The following is a 16,672-nucleotide window of genomic DNA, read 5'->3' on the forward strand; positions in this document are numbered from 1 at the left end:
TGCATCCTTGACGACATCAGCAGGGTGGTGTGACTGGATCAATGAGGCCTTATTAATAGGTCAGTACTTCATGAATTGTAATTAAGCAGATGTGCAGCTGGTGGCGGTGGTTGCTGAAGGAGGGCAGAGGTGGCTCTGGCAGGTCTTGAAGCCCTATTAAATATGAATGCCCTGGCACAGGAGAAAGTGAGAAGCTGGCCACGGGCATTGTTAAAGAGCCTGCATGAGTGCCCTGGGGTCTGAGGCCCTTATTTATTCAATCAACAAGCCTTGAGGCTGTTAGGTGCTGTGGTCTCTGAGGAAGACAGTACTGTGGGCAAAGATGCAAAGAGCAGAAAGGGCTGAGTACTTAGCTCTTCCCAGAAGCAAGGAGGTCATAGGTACTGTAGGTAGGGATAGAAGCTTACAAAAGCTCTTCTTTAAAAAAATATTTTCCTTATTTTGTTTATTTGTCTGAAAGAGAGAAAGAGAGGGAGAGAGAATGGGCACACCAGGGCCTCCAGCTGCTGCAAATGAACTCCAGATGCATATGCCACCTTGTGCATCTGGCTTACATGGGTCCATGGGAATTGAACTTGAGTCCTTTGGCACCTGCCTTAACCACTAAGCAATCTCTCTAGCCCAAAAACTGATTCTTGAAGCAGAAAATCTCCTTTTCTCTCTCTTTTTGTCTCTCTCTCTCTCTCCCTCTCTTTTCCATCCCCCCCCCCCACACACACTCTGCCCCTTGGCATTTGGCTGTCTCAAGGCCGAGGCAACCTGACCTCCAGGGACTATTCAAAATGAGCAAGACAAGAGGTCTTTGTGTCCCACGAGGCCACAAGAGCCACACTGGCATTCAGCCAGGGAGGCCAGAACAGACCCAGCTGGAGCTGAGCCCAAACCCCACACAGGGCGCAGCCTGGGGAATGGAGAAGACAGGTCTCTCGGCAAAGAGGGGGCCTGGAAGCAAGTGTTTAGACAGGAGGAGAAGGCATATTTAGCTTATGGAAAAAACAGTGCAGAATGATAAAGTGGATGATGGAAAAAGAGGTCTGAACAATGAAATCGTCCCCTGTTGCCCGCGGCTCTGACAGCCTGACGGATTCGGAGGGTAAACTTCCATCTAAGCCCATCCTGATTTTCCATTCAGCCTCTGAGAAATAGCCCAGAATCACTTTCTTGCCTTTTGAAATTTTAGGGTGCTTTAAATTTGCCTGCCTCCTGCCTTGCAAGTGTGTTTTTGTGTACCCTGCCACACAGCCTGCCGGAGGAGGCTGGTTAGTCCATGAAGCTGCCGTTCAGGCATGTCGTCATGAAATACCCTTTCACCTTCATGGCGTAGTCTGCTCTTCTCTGAACCCTCAGTTCCCCCATAAGCTCCTCAGAAGCCTTCCCTGACACCGTAGTCACGCTCAACCTCAGAGAAGAGCTCGTTCTGCTTTCTTGGACTGTAAGGGAGAAAACCAGAGCCAGCTCGGGCAGCGGTCCTCACTCCCACAGCACGGTGGCTCTGGTCAGTTTTCTCTGTCTGGTGGATGGGGAAGAGGAGAGTCCTTTCCTCACGGGGTTTTGAAGCGTGCACAAGATGAGGTGTTGGAAATGTTTAGGAGTCGTGAGGTGTCAACTCCCAGCCTGCTGTGCTTTCTGCGTGCATTGATTGTCTGTCTGTCTGTCTCAGGTGTGTTGGCAAGTAACAGGCTTAGCTCTCTCTGCACTGCCATCGCTGTAGTCCATACCATTTGCTACTTAACTGAGTGAATAAATGAATGAATGAGGCAGAAGAATGCTTCAAGTTAACTGGTTTGCCTTTGCCTATAGTTTATTTCCTTCCTGAGGATCTCAGGGGCCTGTGTCTTGGCCAAATAGTCACCCTGGGCACAGACAGAGTGAAATGAAATATTTGGGGTGGCACAGACATGTGTGCCAACCTCAAAGGCCCGTGTGTTTTAATTAGTTTAATTAATGATGGCGCCGACTGGCTCATTACCTGATGGAATTAATGGGGATCATTTGTCTCCCTAAAGCAGCCGCTTGGTTCAGCAGAGGCTGTCTGGAGGAGGAGGGGGTGGAACCTATTCCCTGCGCTAGGTGGATTCGTGATCCTGAGCCTGGTCTGCTCCTGACAGGACCCTCCTGCTTCCTCCTCCTCAGCACCCCCTTCCCTGAGCCACCATCCTGAAGCCTCCCTTCACTTTCCCTCAGGCCGAACTACTGATATCTAAGTACAAACATGGACAGATATTTGAAAACGAACAGCCACGACACCAGGTAATGGGGGTGAATGCCTCTAATCCAGCACTTAGGAGATAAAAGTAGGAGAATCAAAAGTTCAAGGTCGGGCTGGAGAGATGGCTTAGCAGTTAAGGTGCTTTGCCTGCAGAGCCTAAGGACCCAGGTTTGATTCTCCAGGTCCATGTAAGCCAAATGCACATGGTGACACATGTGTCTAGAGTTCGTTTGAAGTGGCTAGAGTCCCTGGCGTGCCCATTCTCTCCCTCTCTCTCTCTCTCTCTCTCTCTCTCTCTCCCCCATCCCTCTCTCTGATTCTAATAAATAAATAAATAAATATAAATCTTTTAAAAAAAGAGTTCAAGGTCACAGCTCTGGAACTTCTATAGTTCCCTTAAAATTCTCCCTTTTTTACTCTGTGACCCAGACTATACTGGTCTCATTTCAGCCAGGTCTGGTCATATCATGATGAGCCTCTGGGAGCTCAAAAGCATCCACCTTGAAAGGAGCTGTTTTTTTTTTTTTTGTTTTTTTTTCTGCTAAGACCGATTTAGGGATAAGTTTGAGGCAAAGCAATTAAACTCTGTGAAGTCAGATCCCACTTGGAGACATATGGGCTGTCTCTTCCCCTCCAACATCTGATGCCTCAGTGCCAAGCTCTTTTCCCTTCCGCCTGGAAAGAATTGTCTGCTGCAGCCAAAGCTTAGTCCTACCTTCCTTATCTGGGAGCAGAATCGTAGCACTGGACCCACCTCCTTTCGGAGGAGCCCAGAACACACATTCTGAGGGGGAAAAAAACATACTGCCTAGAATCCCTTGGGCCTTGGCGCTCACAGCTGCGTGCAGCCGTTTACAGGAAGACACTGCAACTCTTGACCCTCTAAGGGAATGTGATGGGCAGATAGGAGCAAGGACTCTTGGGGGAGGACTTTGGGAGGGGAGTCAGGCAAGCCCTGTAAATCACGAAAGCACTCACTTGGCCCTGAATTCGTTCAGCAGAGAATGGTTGGCCACCCAGAAGGCAATGCCTACCACAGAGCTCAGATCCAGAAGTTATGATGAAAGGATGAAGGGATAGGTTTTCTGGCACATTCTAGGTCACATTTACAGCCCACAGATGTTGTACATATAGATGGATTCCTGTAGCTACGTGCGCGCGCTCACGCACATGTGTGCGTGTGTGTTGGGTTTACTCACGAATATTTGTTTGTGTGACGTGAAAGCGCATGCTTGTGGGTTGTACCCCAGTGTGTCTCTGCCCAGGGCTGATGGTATCTGGGAATGGGGAGACCCCATGGCTAGTGTTCATCTTTCCCTTTTAGTGGTTCTCCTTGGTCTTATGGGGAGAAGTGTGAAGCTTGTGGTTTGAATTTCTGTGTGAGAGTGACTGATGACTGTGGTACAAAACATCTGATGAGTCAAGAAAAAAAAAAATCTTTCACTTGCCTTTAGTGAGAAACTTAACGCTGGCTAGACGCATCTTGTAACCCTCCGCAGTACATAGCTCCCAAACGGGGTACACTCGAAGCAGCGTGGTCATGGCAGAGGTAACCAAGGGGCTCTTGAGTACACGTGCTGCGAGTGTGGGAAAGGTACAGCGTGCTGCTCACCAGAGCGGAAGCTGTCCCTGTGGACTATTTCATGCATGATTGGCAGCGGAAAGCCCGGGGCCCAGAGGGTCTGGAGCAGCTTTGGGAGGAAGCAGAGGCAGTGTGCCCACGTGCGCGCGCGCGTGCTGGAGGGAGAGAGGGGAGGGAGAGAGACAGAAGACTGACAGCGAGAGAGAGAGAGAGAGAGAGAGAGAGAGAGAGAGAGAGAGAGAGAGAGAGAGAGAGAGAGAGAGAGAGAGAGAGAGATTGTACTTTTATTTCCCAACTCTAGAGGTCCCATCAGCCATATCTCCCTTTGGAATTTCAACTCTTCCTGGGGGCCACCTGTGTCATTTACACATTACTCACTAGTGGCCTTGGAGGACTGGTAAGTGCCTGACCATGGGGGGGGGGGCTTACACACTGAATCCAGTGCTGATTGGGCCCTGATGTTATGTAGCACAGAGGCCTGGGGCAGGGTGGTAGATACCACATCTCTGCTTGCCATCCTTGCCTTCCAACCTGACCAGCTCCTGCGCTGAGTTAATGCTGCCATGCTGGGCCCATTCTTTTTTTTTTTTTTTTTTTTTGAGGTAAGGTTTCACTCTAGCCCAGGCTGACCTGGAATTCACTATGGAGTCTCAGGGTGGCCTCGAACTCACAGCGATCCTCCTACCTCTGCCTCCCAAGTGCTGGGATTGAAGGCATGCGCCACCACGCCTGGCTGCTGGGCCCATTCTTTCAACAGCTCCCCAACAGAGGCTTAACCAGAGAAAAACCCAGGCCTCCTTCCAGTGGCATGGCTTCCCAGGGTGTGGAAACCACATCTTCTTCCCCTGGAAGGTGGCAGTGACTTATAAGAAAAAAAAAGGGGGCTGGAGAGATGGCGTAGCGGTTAAGCACTTGCCTGTGAAGCCTAAGGATCCTGGTTCCAGGCTCGGTTCCCCAGGTCCCACGTTAGCCAGATGCACAAGGGGGCGCACGCGTCTGGAGTTCGTTTGCAGAGGCTGGAAGCCCTGGCACGCCCATTCTCTCTCTCTGCCTCTATCTGTCTTTCTCTCTGTGTCTGTCACTCTCAAATAAATAAATAAATAATTAAAAAAAAAAAGTCTCTTGCCACACGATGGGAAAAGAAATCATACCAGAAAGGGAGAAGAAGAAAATGAAATAAATAAATAAGTAAAAACTGACTTTTTCATTTGCTTTGTGAAGGGTCAGCAGCAGCAGCTGGCCAAGCCGGTGCCCACGCTCTGCAGGGTCTTCTCATCAATAAGACACTGATCACCTCACAAAGTGGTGATGAGGCAGCAGAGACTACCATGGAGGCCACTGGAGGAGCCGTGCCACCAGCACAGAGCTGCTGCCAGAGCCCCTGTGCCCACCCGTTTGTGCCCACACTCTCTTGCTCCCTGAGGAGTCAGATACTACTCGATCCTAATTTCAGGGACGTTTTTGCTTGCTATGATGACCTTGGGCAGCCCAAACCCTCCGGTGTTTAGGGACCCACCATAATCTTTCAACTCAGGTCATTGTTGAATAAGTAACCCCTGGAAGAGTTAAAACTCCAGAGGGAGAAACAGAGCCTTTTGTCAATTGGAGCTACATGCAAATTGTTGTTTTTCCATGAAAGATAGAGTTGAGGGAGGGAGAAGTAGCGGGATGAGGGAAGCAGTGACCTTCATTCCAGAATCCTCTCTGCACATGCTTGGCCTGCACATGGGTCACCTGGTATCATCAGAGGTTGTTCAGCTATGACATCTTCAGCTAGTCTGAGTCAAGCCACAAGGCGTAGTGCAGAACAGTCCACCGGCTCAGGGGTGTGAGGGGCAGGAAATGGGGACAGTGACTCTTTCAAAGAATGGAAGATGCTGTTAACATGTCAGTCCAATTATGGTAATGTGCTGGGATAATTGGCCCTCCAAGGGCGCAGGGGATGCGCATCAGTTCAGTAATTGCAGGTTCACTTGGCTCTGCATTCTTTATCCCACTTTGGTGACTAATTATTAGTATTTAGCAAGTGGATATTGTCATCTTCAAAGCAGGTGCAGCTGTGGCTCGGGCACTGGAGCGGGGGCCAGCTAAAGGTCAGCTTCTGCTTGGGGATAATTAATTTCTCCTTTATGGATCTGACATGCACTGCAAGCTTGTCTCTTTTTTTTTTTCTTCCAAACAAACAAATAAACAAATAACCCCAGAGAAGGGGAATGCACCTTGTAGTTTATTTCAATGCACTTTCCATGAAAAGGCCAGAATCAACAAATCAGGGTAAACAACTGGAGGGGTCATTTGTGTACCTTCATTCTCCCTTAGGGAAGAACCAGAAATTCAGAGGCCTATGAACAAGGAAGCCTGGAATGACTGTCAACAGGTGAGAAGAGTCAATGGACATATGACGCTTTGTTTGTTCATTACCATTTGTGTATGGAGCAGCAGGACCTCCTGTTTATTTATGAAAAGCACTGAGGTTTTGGCATTCTAATGGAAGGGGACTAGCGTATCTGATCCTGCATTCCAGCATCAAGCACTCGCTTTGTCTAATCCTCACAATAACACTAGGCCGTGGGTGATGTTATTATTCCTATTTTATATACTTCGTTCGTATTTGAGAAGCCGAAGTAAGAGGGCTGACATTTCACACCTGGGTTAGTGGATGTCTGTCAAAGCCCTGCTACTTAGTGTATAAGCACAAGGCTTTCGTTTTCCAGCTTGCCAAGGAGACCCTTCTCCACTTTGCTTTGTGAAGGACGGTTCATCTCCATCAACAGAACCTCCTCGTACAACTCAGGAAGCCCAAAGTTGAAGAATGTAAGCTTCCTTCCAAGGTATGCTTGGTGGAATTTTGCTAGAAATAATCAGACAAGAGAAATAGGAAAGGAAGTTGCTATAGTTGGATCATAAATGTCCCCCACAAAGCCCATATGTTTAAATAGTCATCTCCAGGTTGGCATGATTGGGAGGTAACACAACCTGTAAGAAGGGGGCCTGGGGCTGGAGAGATGGCTTAGCGGTTAAGCGCTTGCCTGTGAAGCCTAAGGACCCCGGTTCAAGGCTCGGTTTCCCAGGTCCCACGTTAGCCAGATGCACAAGGGGGCGCACGCGTCTGGAGTTTGTTTGCAGAGGCTGGAAGCCCTGGCGTGCCCATTCTCTCTCTCCCTCTATCTGTCTTTCTCTCTGTGTCTGTTGCTCTCAAATAAATAAATAAATTAATTAATTAAAAAAAAAGAAGGGGGCCTGGTGGGAGGGCTGGTCAATGGTGAGAATGCCCTGGAAGAACTCTGACCTTCTCCTTCCTTTCTCCTTGCTACCAGGGAATGAGCAGCCCCTCTCTACAGTGCGCTTCTACTGTGGGCTACCAGGGCCTTACCACAGGCCCTAAAGCCATGAGACCAACTGACCAGAGAATGAAACCTCTAAAACTGTGAACCAAAACTAATCTTTCCTCTTTTTAGTTGTCTTGGGCACTCTGGGAAACTAACAGCAAGGTGACCATACCAAGTCTCCCTAACAGCCCCACTCTGTGAAGTCTTCTCCTTGTCTCAATCGCCTCATGCCCTGCTGGGGCACAGGCTCAGTAAGTTCCTACTAATTTTTGTGAACCATATTACATTGCTTCCTAATTGTTTTATATCCATTGGTCTCCCCAGCAAAAGATACAAATGTATTGAGGTTAGGACATGGCCACACGTGCTTTTGGCTCTGCCCTGGGTGCCCAGTGACTCTTGATTGAATCCAATTGGGGTTGGAGGTGGGCTGGATAAAGACTTCTCCTTTTCTAGTTGAATTGGCAAAGGAAGACCCTATTTTCATGTTAGTTGAGCAAACAGAGGACACTTTAGGAAACCGGGAAGTTTTTTAGAACCCACTTGCACAGCAAGCTGGGACTTGTCACATCGTGCCATCGTAATGAATGGCTGGCAAGGCGAAAGAAGAAACAATGTGTAGTTCGGACTTCCAGGAGGCGGGAGATGCCCAGGGGTTGCTGCTATGGTGGGGCAACAAAATTCAATGATTTTTGCTGCAGCCTACATATTGATGCAGCCAAATGAATCTTCCTCGTTGCAACCTGACCTCCTTCTTACTGTGAAATGATCTCATTTCAAGGCTAACCACAAGAGGGTTGGCTGGGCACCCGGTATTGCCGTATGCCTGGCATTTGCGAATCTTCATGCAAAGTGCAAAGTTTTGTTTTGTTTTGTTTTTTTTTTTTTTTAAAAGACAGTAAATAATCCTGCCCAGAGACATCTTGGAGAGGTCTACTCCCAGCCACGAGGTGAAAAGAAAAGCAGTCCCTCTGCCTCCCCTCACGACCATTATCTGCCGGTCTTCTTGAATGCTAAGGCTTAAGTCGCTTTTAATTTTAGATCAGGAACAATCTGATTTGGGGCCAAGGTCTTTTTTCACTGTCCTTCAGAATGTACGAAGCTGTGCTGTTTTTCTACTGCCTGCTCTGCTTTGGTTTCTTGAATGCCAACAGCTGAAGCTCCACCAAGACTTCAATCTGCAGCTGGGATATCAAAGACCACCCCCTTCTGTGTGCAGCAGGAGAGAGAGAGAGAGAGAGAGAGAGACAGAGAGACAGAGAGAAAGAGGAAATGAATGAGAATTTCCTGCTCAGGATTGTGGCACTTACTGCCTCACTGATAAAGTGTGCTAGAAGCCACATGACAGGCCAGGCAAATGACCAGAGACCAAACCAGTAGACAGAGATCCCATAAGCTCAGGTGCCCCATCACCTCTTCCCAGCCCACCTCCTGGGATTCCTTCCCTACTCCTCACTATTACCGCAGAAAACATCAGGCCCCTTATAGACTAGGTTGTCTCATGGCCAATTGGCATCTTTTATTAGGTTCCTGAACCATCAGTGGATCCAAAGTCATGAGAGTCAGCCCTCCTGAACAGGGTGACTAGGTTGTAGGGCATATATCAATGGCCAAACTTGACTTTTAAGGCTGTAGACAGGGCCATTCAGCTGGGCTTATGAAGGCCCAGCTGGGTATTTGAGGGTTCTGCTCCCAGCCTGTAATTGATGGGTAGACATGTGGGCCGTGCCTCCAAGAGCTCCTGTCCCCAAGCAGGCCCCATAATACTGCAACATCAATGCTGGTATGATTCCTTCTAGATCTTGCCCATCCTAGGGAGCCTATCGAAATCTAGAGTTTGGCCTGTTCTAGACTCCCCCACTGCAGTTCCTAGGCCAGGTTCCACCCTGTGACCATGACAGGCTCCTGCGCCCCGTGGCCTGAACACCCCCATGACTTCTCGCACTGGATACAGTCCTCTGGGTGATAACCGTCCCTGGAACAAGAGGCCTTAAAGTTGGGGACACCTGTTGAATTTTATATAGAAACCTTGGTTCCATCTCCCCATCAGCTTGTTCTCTGTACAGGCCTGACTGGAGGAGTGGGACAGAGAGGGAGTGTGGGCTGGGAGAGACTAGAAATGGGAAGGATTTCACACTAAAGTACTGCAGGCCTCTGGGGATTCCAGGCACTGAAGAAAAGCCTAAGATACTGACATAATATTTACATTTTCCACTTCCTTCAGCCACAGCCTTTCTTGAGAACGTTTGACAAGGTTGCCATGAACAAGCATACCCAGTGAGCAGCCAGCCAGGTTGGTACCGTGCTCAGGAGAGTGGCACCACCAGCAGCCATGGCTTTGGGCACAGCCTCCCTTTGCAGAGAGAGCATGGCATGGTTCCCTGCTCTCTTTGCAGCCCTACCTGGTGCCATGCAGCCTGCAGTGTGTGTGTGGGGGGGGGGGGTGGTTCTTAGCATCAGGAAGGGGACAGATGCCTTTGAGTTACACCCAAGAAATGCCTTGAACACTGCCTCCTTGTGGTGGGATAAGAGATGGCTGGGGTTGGCCCAGGCAGGGGAGTTGCTTCCCTAAGTGTCTAGTATTTGAGTTGGCGTCCATGTAAACTGGGTCTTCAGAGCGCCCTTGGTGACTCACCCTGGCCAGAGGAAATCTGCTGTGGTTCGTGGAACCACACGTGTCCCTCTCCCTGCAGGGGCCCTGCTGGGAGGAGACAAGGTGCCGCTCTTCAGTCCTGATGCTCATTTGAACTGACATGTCACCTCACATATGGCCCTGCCTCTTTTCCCTCATCAAACTTCATTAGACTCAACACAGAGGAATGGAAAGGGCACTGGGGAAAAAGTAGGAAACTGCGTGTGTTCCCTCGCTAAATAGTTGTCTGCAGACAACGCTCTTCTCTGCGGGAGTAGATTTCTGCTTCCTTCCATCTTATGGCTCTGCACCTTTGAGGTTCTGTGCCTAAATCCCAATTCCTGACTTGATTCTCTGGTCAATACTTTCCCGACATATATATTTTTTCTATCTAGGATCTTGGTTGGGGCACTTTAAATGCAAGTCCTTTCCCCTAGACCACATACCTCTGTCCTGAGATTCATCCTGAAGGATCCTGGGCTCTTCTTTCCTTATGTCTTAGGAAACCACTTGCTTTCTTCTTGGGTATGTGCTGCCAAAGTCACATGACACACTTTTCCTACTGTTAACCTTCTCCCCACCACCCCCACCGCCACTTTAGTACTAAGGATTGAACCTAAGACCTTGCACAAGCTAAGTAAGCACCCTGCCATGAACTACATCCCCAGCCTTGTTCCTTTTTATTTTGAAACAGGGTGTTCTCAGTTGCTGAGACTGATCTCAAATTTTTTAATTTTATTTAATTTTTTAAAGATTTACTTTTATTTATTTATTTATTAGAGACCGAAGGAGGGGGGGAGAGAGAGAGATAAAGAGAGAGTGAGAATGGGCATGCTAGGACCTGTAGCCACTGTAAACGAACTCCAGACACATGTACCACCATGTGCACCTGGCTTATGTGGGACCTGGAGAATCGAGCCTAGGTCCTTAGGCTTTTCAGGCATGTGCCTTAACTGCTAAGCTGTCTCTTCAGCCCTCTTTTTATTTTTTTATATTTATTTTTTTTATTTTGACATTGTCATACATGTATATAATGGATTTTGATATATATATTTTTCTCTTTTGGTTTTTCAAGGTAGGGTCTCACTCTAGCTCAGGCTGACCTGGAATTCACTATGGAGTCTCAGGGTGGCCTTGAATTCATGGTGATCCTCCTTCCTCTGCCTCCCAAGCACTGGCACTAAAAGCATGTGCCACCACACCTAGCTGGATTTTGATTTTATTCACCCCAATTACCCTTCCTTAACCCTCTCCCATGAATAACCTTTTTCTTCCCCATTAATTCCCATCTTACTTTCATGCCTTTTTAACCCACTGAGGTAAATTAGGATTGCTTGCATGATCATAGGTGAAGGTATTTACTGCGGAATGGGTAACTTATCAGTGGCTACACCACTGATGATTCTAACTCGCCCTCTCCCAGCAACCATAGCTGTCATTCGCTAGTCTGGGACGTGTGAGACCTCATGCACCCTTCCCCATCCATGGTGACGTACTGATGGATTCAATCTTGTCCTGGACACCACAGCTTCTATGAGTTCGTCAGTGTATGGACTGTGTCATATCCAGAAGACAGCATTTTGCAGCCCTCCTCCCAATCCTCCTGCCCTAATGTTTTTTCATCCTCTCTTCTGTAACATTCCCTCAGCCTCAGAGAGACTGATGTATATGTCCTATTTGAATCTGTGATTGCAAATCCTTCCTGCCTCATCCTCCCAGGTGTTGGGATGACAGACATGTGTCATCATCACAGCCAGCACATGCTCTACCTTTTGATTTTTCTCTCAGCAACTTTAAAAAAGCTTCCCATCCATTCAACAAATGTTTATAGAGTACTTTTTTTTTTAAATGGCAAGGCCATGGAGTAGTCAGTGTAACAATGCTGTGTAAGAAACTACCCGCAAATTCATAGCGTGTATCAACAGCAAATGTTTGCCTTCACTGCTCACAAACCAACAGGCGGTGGTGCTTCTCCAGCATTTGCACAGGGCTAAGGCCCGATTCTCGGGTCTTCATGGCCACCCAAGGAAGGAGAAGCAACAGCTACCTAGGAGCTTCTAAGTAGCCAAGAGAAGCAGCCCCAAGAAATCAAGACAAGCCTCGGGTCAGATGTGGTGGACTTTATTTGCACTAACATGAGCCAGTTTAAACAAGTTGAAGGGCTGTGCTAAAAGGCAGTGAAGTGATGCAGGGCAGGAAACAGGGAAGACTTGTGAGTGAATCACACAAATGATACAAAGCCGTTTCCAGTTTCAACAAGTTCAGGGTCAGAGATAAGAGGCAAACCTGAAACGTGCAAATGAGCAAATTAGTAGAGATGGGATGAATAGTGTCGAGACAATGAGCAGCAAGAAGGACCTACTGTAGATTGCATGGCCTACGGTGAGGTGGCTCCTCTGAAGCTGAGGTTTAAAGGATGGGCTCTTAGAACGCCACGATCTTGATGTGCTTGAATTTGCATAAGTGTGACGTCAGCACACACTTGAAGGTAAAATAGTGGGAGTTAACATGGAAGTTACTTACAGGGTCAAATCATTCAGAGCTCTGACATGTTACTTTTCTCCCTCATATTTACCAATTCTTCCATCACACACACACACACACACACACACACACACACACACACACACACACTCATTGAAGCCTCCTTTTTTGGTGGAGAGTTTGAGGTAGGGTCTCACTCTAGCCCAGGCTAACCCTGAATCCCTATGTAGTCTCAGGGTGGCCTTGAACTCACAGTGATCCTCTGAGTGCTGGGATTAAAGGCATGCACCACCACGTCCAGCTGAAGCCTCCTTCTGTTGATCATTATGTTGAAGTCACTTTGTATATTGTTAAACAAAGACGTAGAGACAAAACCCAGAAACCCTCCAGTCCATGTGCAGTGCAGAAACCTGCATGGGGCCAGGCTTCAGAGAGCCTGGGAGGCCAGTAGAAGCTGTTTCTCTGAACAAAAGAGACTGATAAGTGTCCTGCTGAGAATCACCCAACAACGACAGAGAACCAGGCCTGACAGGTGGCACTCGGCCCAGTTATGAGAAGTCTTTTCTTTCTTTCCTCTTCTTTTTACTGTGTCATTGATAATTTTCATATATGTAGATAATGTATTTTGGTCATAATCCCCTCCCATTAAGAGAAGACCATTTTTAAGACTGGACACACGCCTTTAATCCCAGTACTGAGGAGGCAGAGGCAGTAGGATCACGTGAGTTCAAGGCCACCCTGAGACTACATAGTGAGCTCCAGGTCAGCCTGGGCTAGAGTGAGACCCTACCTCAAAAAATAAAAAAAAAAAAAAGACCATTTTCTGAATATAGCCTTTTCATTAGCCCTCAAACTTACCTCAGCACCAAGAAGAATTTTGGAGTGATGAAAATGGTCTGTATCTTGATTAGGGTGGCATTATGCAGATCTGTCATGACTCATTGAGCCACACACTTAAAATGAATGTGTTTTGTTATATGCAAATTATACCTTAATAAAGTGGAATTAAAAAGCAGGACATAAAACACAACAAAAAGCAAATAATAAATATGAAACAAAATCAAGTAAAACCCTGGTGCTGGCCCACCTCTAGGTTTTCCTGCAAAGATGACAATGAATTTGAAGAAGAGGACGAGGAAGAGGAGGTTTTATGGGCAGCCTTCTCTGTTAAGGACTCTTGTAACAGAATTGCAGAAGGGGAAGGAAGGCTGTCTCCCACCTGGCCACAGGACATGGGGCCGCTCAGAGACCTGAAGACTAGCGGTGTTAATGCTGGTATCTGGGAAGGGTCTTTCCTGGTAGATGACGCTAGACCTGGTGAGGCAACAAGGATCTACTCATGAGAAGTGACAGTGACTTCTGGCTATACAGAGATGGCACAGGGCAAAGAAATGCACTGGGCCTTTGGAGCCCAGCAGTGGCAACAAAAAGTGGCAGTGTGTCCAACAGAAGTACAAAGCTGGGCATGAGAGTGCGTGTGCATAATCCCCCAGCACTTGAGAAACTGGGGCAGGAGAATCATGAACCCAGTCAAGGGTAGTTTGAGCGACATAGGAAGACTATGTGCAAAAATAATTGAAAGATAATGTCAGACACAAGTATGGGTCACGGATAGAGGTTCACATTTTCTTTTTTAAAATTTTTTTGTTTATTTTTATTTATTTGAGAGCAAGAGAGACAGGGAGAGAGAGAGAGAGAGAGAGAAAGAATGGGCATGCCAGGGCTTCCAGCCACTGCAAACAAACTCCAGATGCATGCGCCACCTTGTGCATCTGGCTTATGTGGGTCCTGGGGAATTGAGCCTTGAACCAGGGTCCTTAGGCTTCACAGGCAAGCGCTTAATCGCTAAGCCATCTCTCCAGCTCTAGCTTTACATTTTCTAGCAACCACATTTAAAAAGTGAAACACAAAACAAACAAACCAGTTATAGCTAATTTTACTCTGTATCCCCACGTGCAATAAATATGGAAAAGAAGATACCAAGATATGTCACATTCTTTGGAGTCAGTTGTATTTTGAAACCTAGTAAGCCTTGACATTGTGACAAGTCTCAACTTTGAATTGGTTGCTCCCAAAGTGCCTAATACATATAGATAGCCCAGGGCTATGGGGACAATAGTGTCCAGGGGACCAAGTTTATTGTTTGTGGGGGCCCACCCCACCCCACTCCACTCAAGAAGAAAGCTGACAGCTCTGAGAGGCTTCGCCCACAGGAGAAAGCATGGAGATCACAGGGGGCTGAGGTCTTTGATGATCAGGTGGAGGAGAGAGCTATTATCTGAATATCAGTACTGAAAGGCTGGGGGACTTGGGTTATGTATGCATTTTCACAGTCAAGTTCTAGTAGAAGCTTCCACATTCTTTGATCTCCAAGCATCACAGGAAGGATCAGTTCTATCTTGTCAACCCTCTGGCCCTCTGTGATTTATTTTTCGGTGCTATGAATGTTACATTTCAGGACCTTGTTTTCATTCAAGCCACCTGCTACACTTCATTATTCTATGTTTATTCCCCCTATCATTTCAACCAACCAGCAGAGTATAGAATACAATGTAATTCCTGTAATTTGTATCACGAGAGCAACTGGCATGCCCAGTTAGTGTTTCAGATTACACATTCTTTCTCCTTTTCCTTTCAGCCCTTTCCCCCTCACCCACCTTAGATGAACAAACTTCATCTGGTTGAACATCACTGGCAAAACCAGAAGGGAGTAGTTTACACTTAGAGGTTATGAAAGCCATTATAGTTCAGAGCTTACTATCTGTTAAATTAATGCATTTGTAAAGTCTGGAGTCATGCCTGGTACAGAGGTAGCACTACTGGGATTGTCTCAATAACTGCACAGTTCAGTACAATGGATCTTTCTGGGGTCACCTGCTCTGTGATAGGGACTGTTGTAGGTGCTTGGAAACATTGGTCGCTCCCTTCAATACTCTTGTTGGCAAAGACAGTGAATAATAAACATTATATAGATACAGAGAGCTTATCAAAGGCTAAAATGTGCTAAGTGCAGTGGGGGGGTGAAGGATCAGGTAGATGGTTCAGTGGATAAAACACTTGTCATGCAAGCATGAATCACTTGAGTTCTGATCCCCAGGCCTTACATAGATGTAGTGGGCTTCTGCAATCCCATCACACCTATGGCGAGATGGAAGATGGAGACAGAAGAACTTCTGGAAAACTCGTGGACCAACTAGACTGGTGAACAGAGGCATGAACAAAGAGAAATCCTGCCTGAAACAGGGTGAAAGGTAAGGACCAACACCTAATAGTTGTCCTCTGACCTCCACACACATGCATGAACATGAACACATGTGTATGTACATGTGTGTTCATGCATGCACTCCCCCAAACAAATTCAATATAGGTGGCATATTAAATAGGATGTTCATAGCATTGGTCCCCATGGAGAAGTTGTGAATTGAGCAGAGGCTTGAAGGGAGATGTCAAATGCAGCAGTAAGGAGGGCCCAGGTCTGGCTGGGTATTCTGGTATATTGAGGAATAGCCCTGGTCTCTTTGGGCCATTAGAATAGAACATCATAGACTAGGTGGCTTATAAGCAATAGAAATTTTATTTTCCACATTTCTGGAAGCTGAAAAGTCCAAGATCAAAAACCCCTATAGATCCAGTATCTGGTGAGGACCCATTTCCTGGCACATAGACATCAGCTTGCTGTGTTCTCACATGCAGAAGGGACAAAGCAACTCTCTGGGACCTACTGTGTAAGGGCACCAGTTCCACCGATGGGAGATTTGCCCTGGTGCCCTTGCCACCTCCTCAAAGCCCTGCCTCCAAGCACTGTCACATACGGACTAGGTTTCAGCATACACATTTTAGAGGAGCACAAATATTCCATCTACAGCAGATAGCAAAGGGGCTGATGTGGAGGAAGCAGAGACAGAAGAGACAGGAATGTCATCAGTATCTTCAGGGCACTCCTCAGAATGCCCAAGTCCATGGTGACCATTCCCCTTATATTAATGGCATAGGATTTGCCCAAATCCATGATGAACATGCCCTTTATACAAATGGTATAGGATTTTCCCAAGTCCATGGTGACCATGGCCTTTATATAAATGGTATAGGATTTTCCCAAGTCCATGGTGATCATGCCCTTCATATAAAGAGTATAGGATTTGCAAATAATCTATCTCCTGTACACTTGAAATCACTTCTAAATTACTTATGTTGACTGACATTATGTAAATGTTGCATAAATAGTTGTCATAGGGAAAGTGTCAAGAACAAAAGTCGGTACACATTTACTACAGTTGTAGAATTAAAAAAAATTTATGTATTTATGTGTGAGACAGAGAGAGAAAGAGGGAGAGAGAGAGAGGGAGGGAGAGAAAGGGTACACCAGGGCCTCCAGCCACTGCAAACAAACTCCAGATGCATAAACCACCTTGTGTATCTGGCTTATGTGGGTACTG

Source organism: Jaculus jaculus, chromosome 19 (genome assembly GCF_020740685.1).
Source record: "Jaculus jaculus isolate mJacJac1 chromosome 19, mJacJac1.mat.Y.cur, whole genome shotgun sequence".
NCBI classification, from domain to species: domain Eukaryota; kingdom Metazoa; phylum Chordata; class Mammalia; order Rodentia; family Dipodidae; genus Jaculus; species Jaculus jaculus.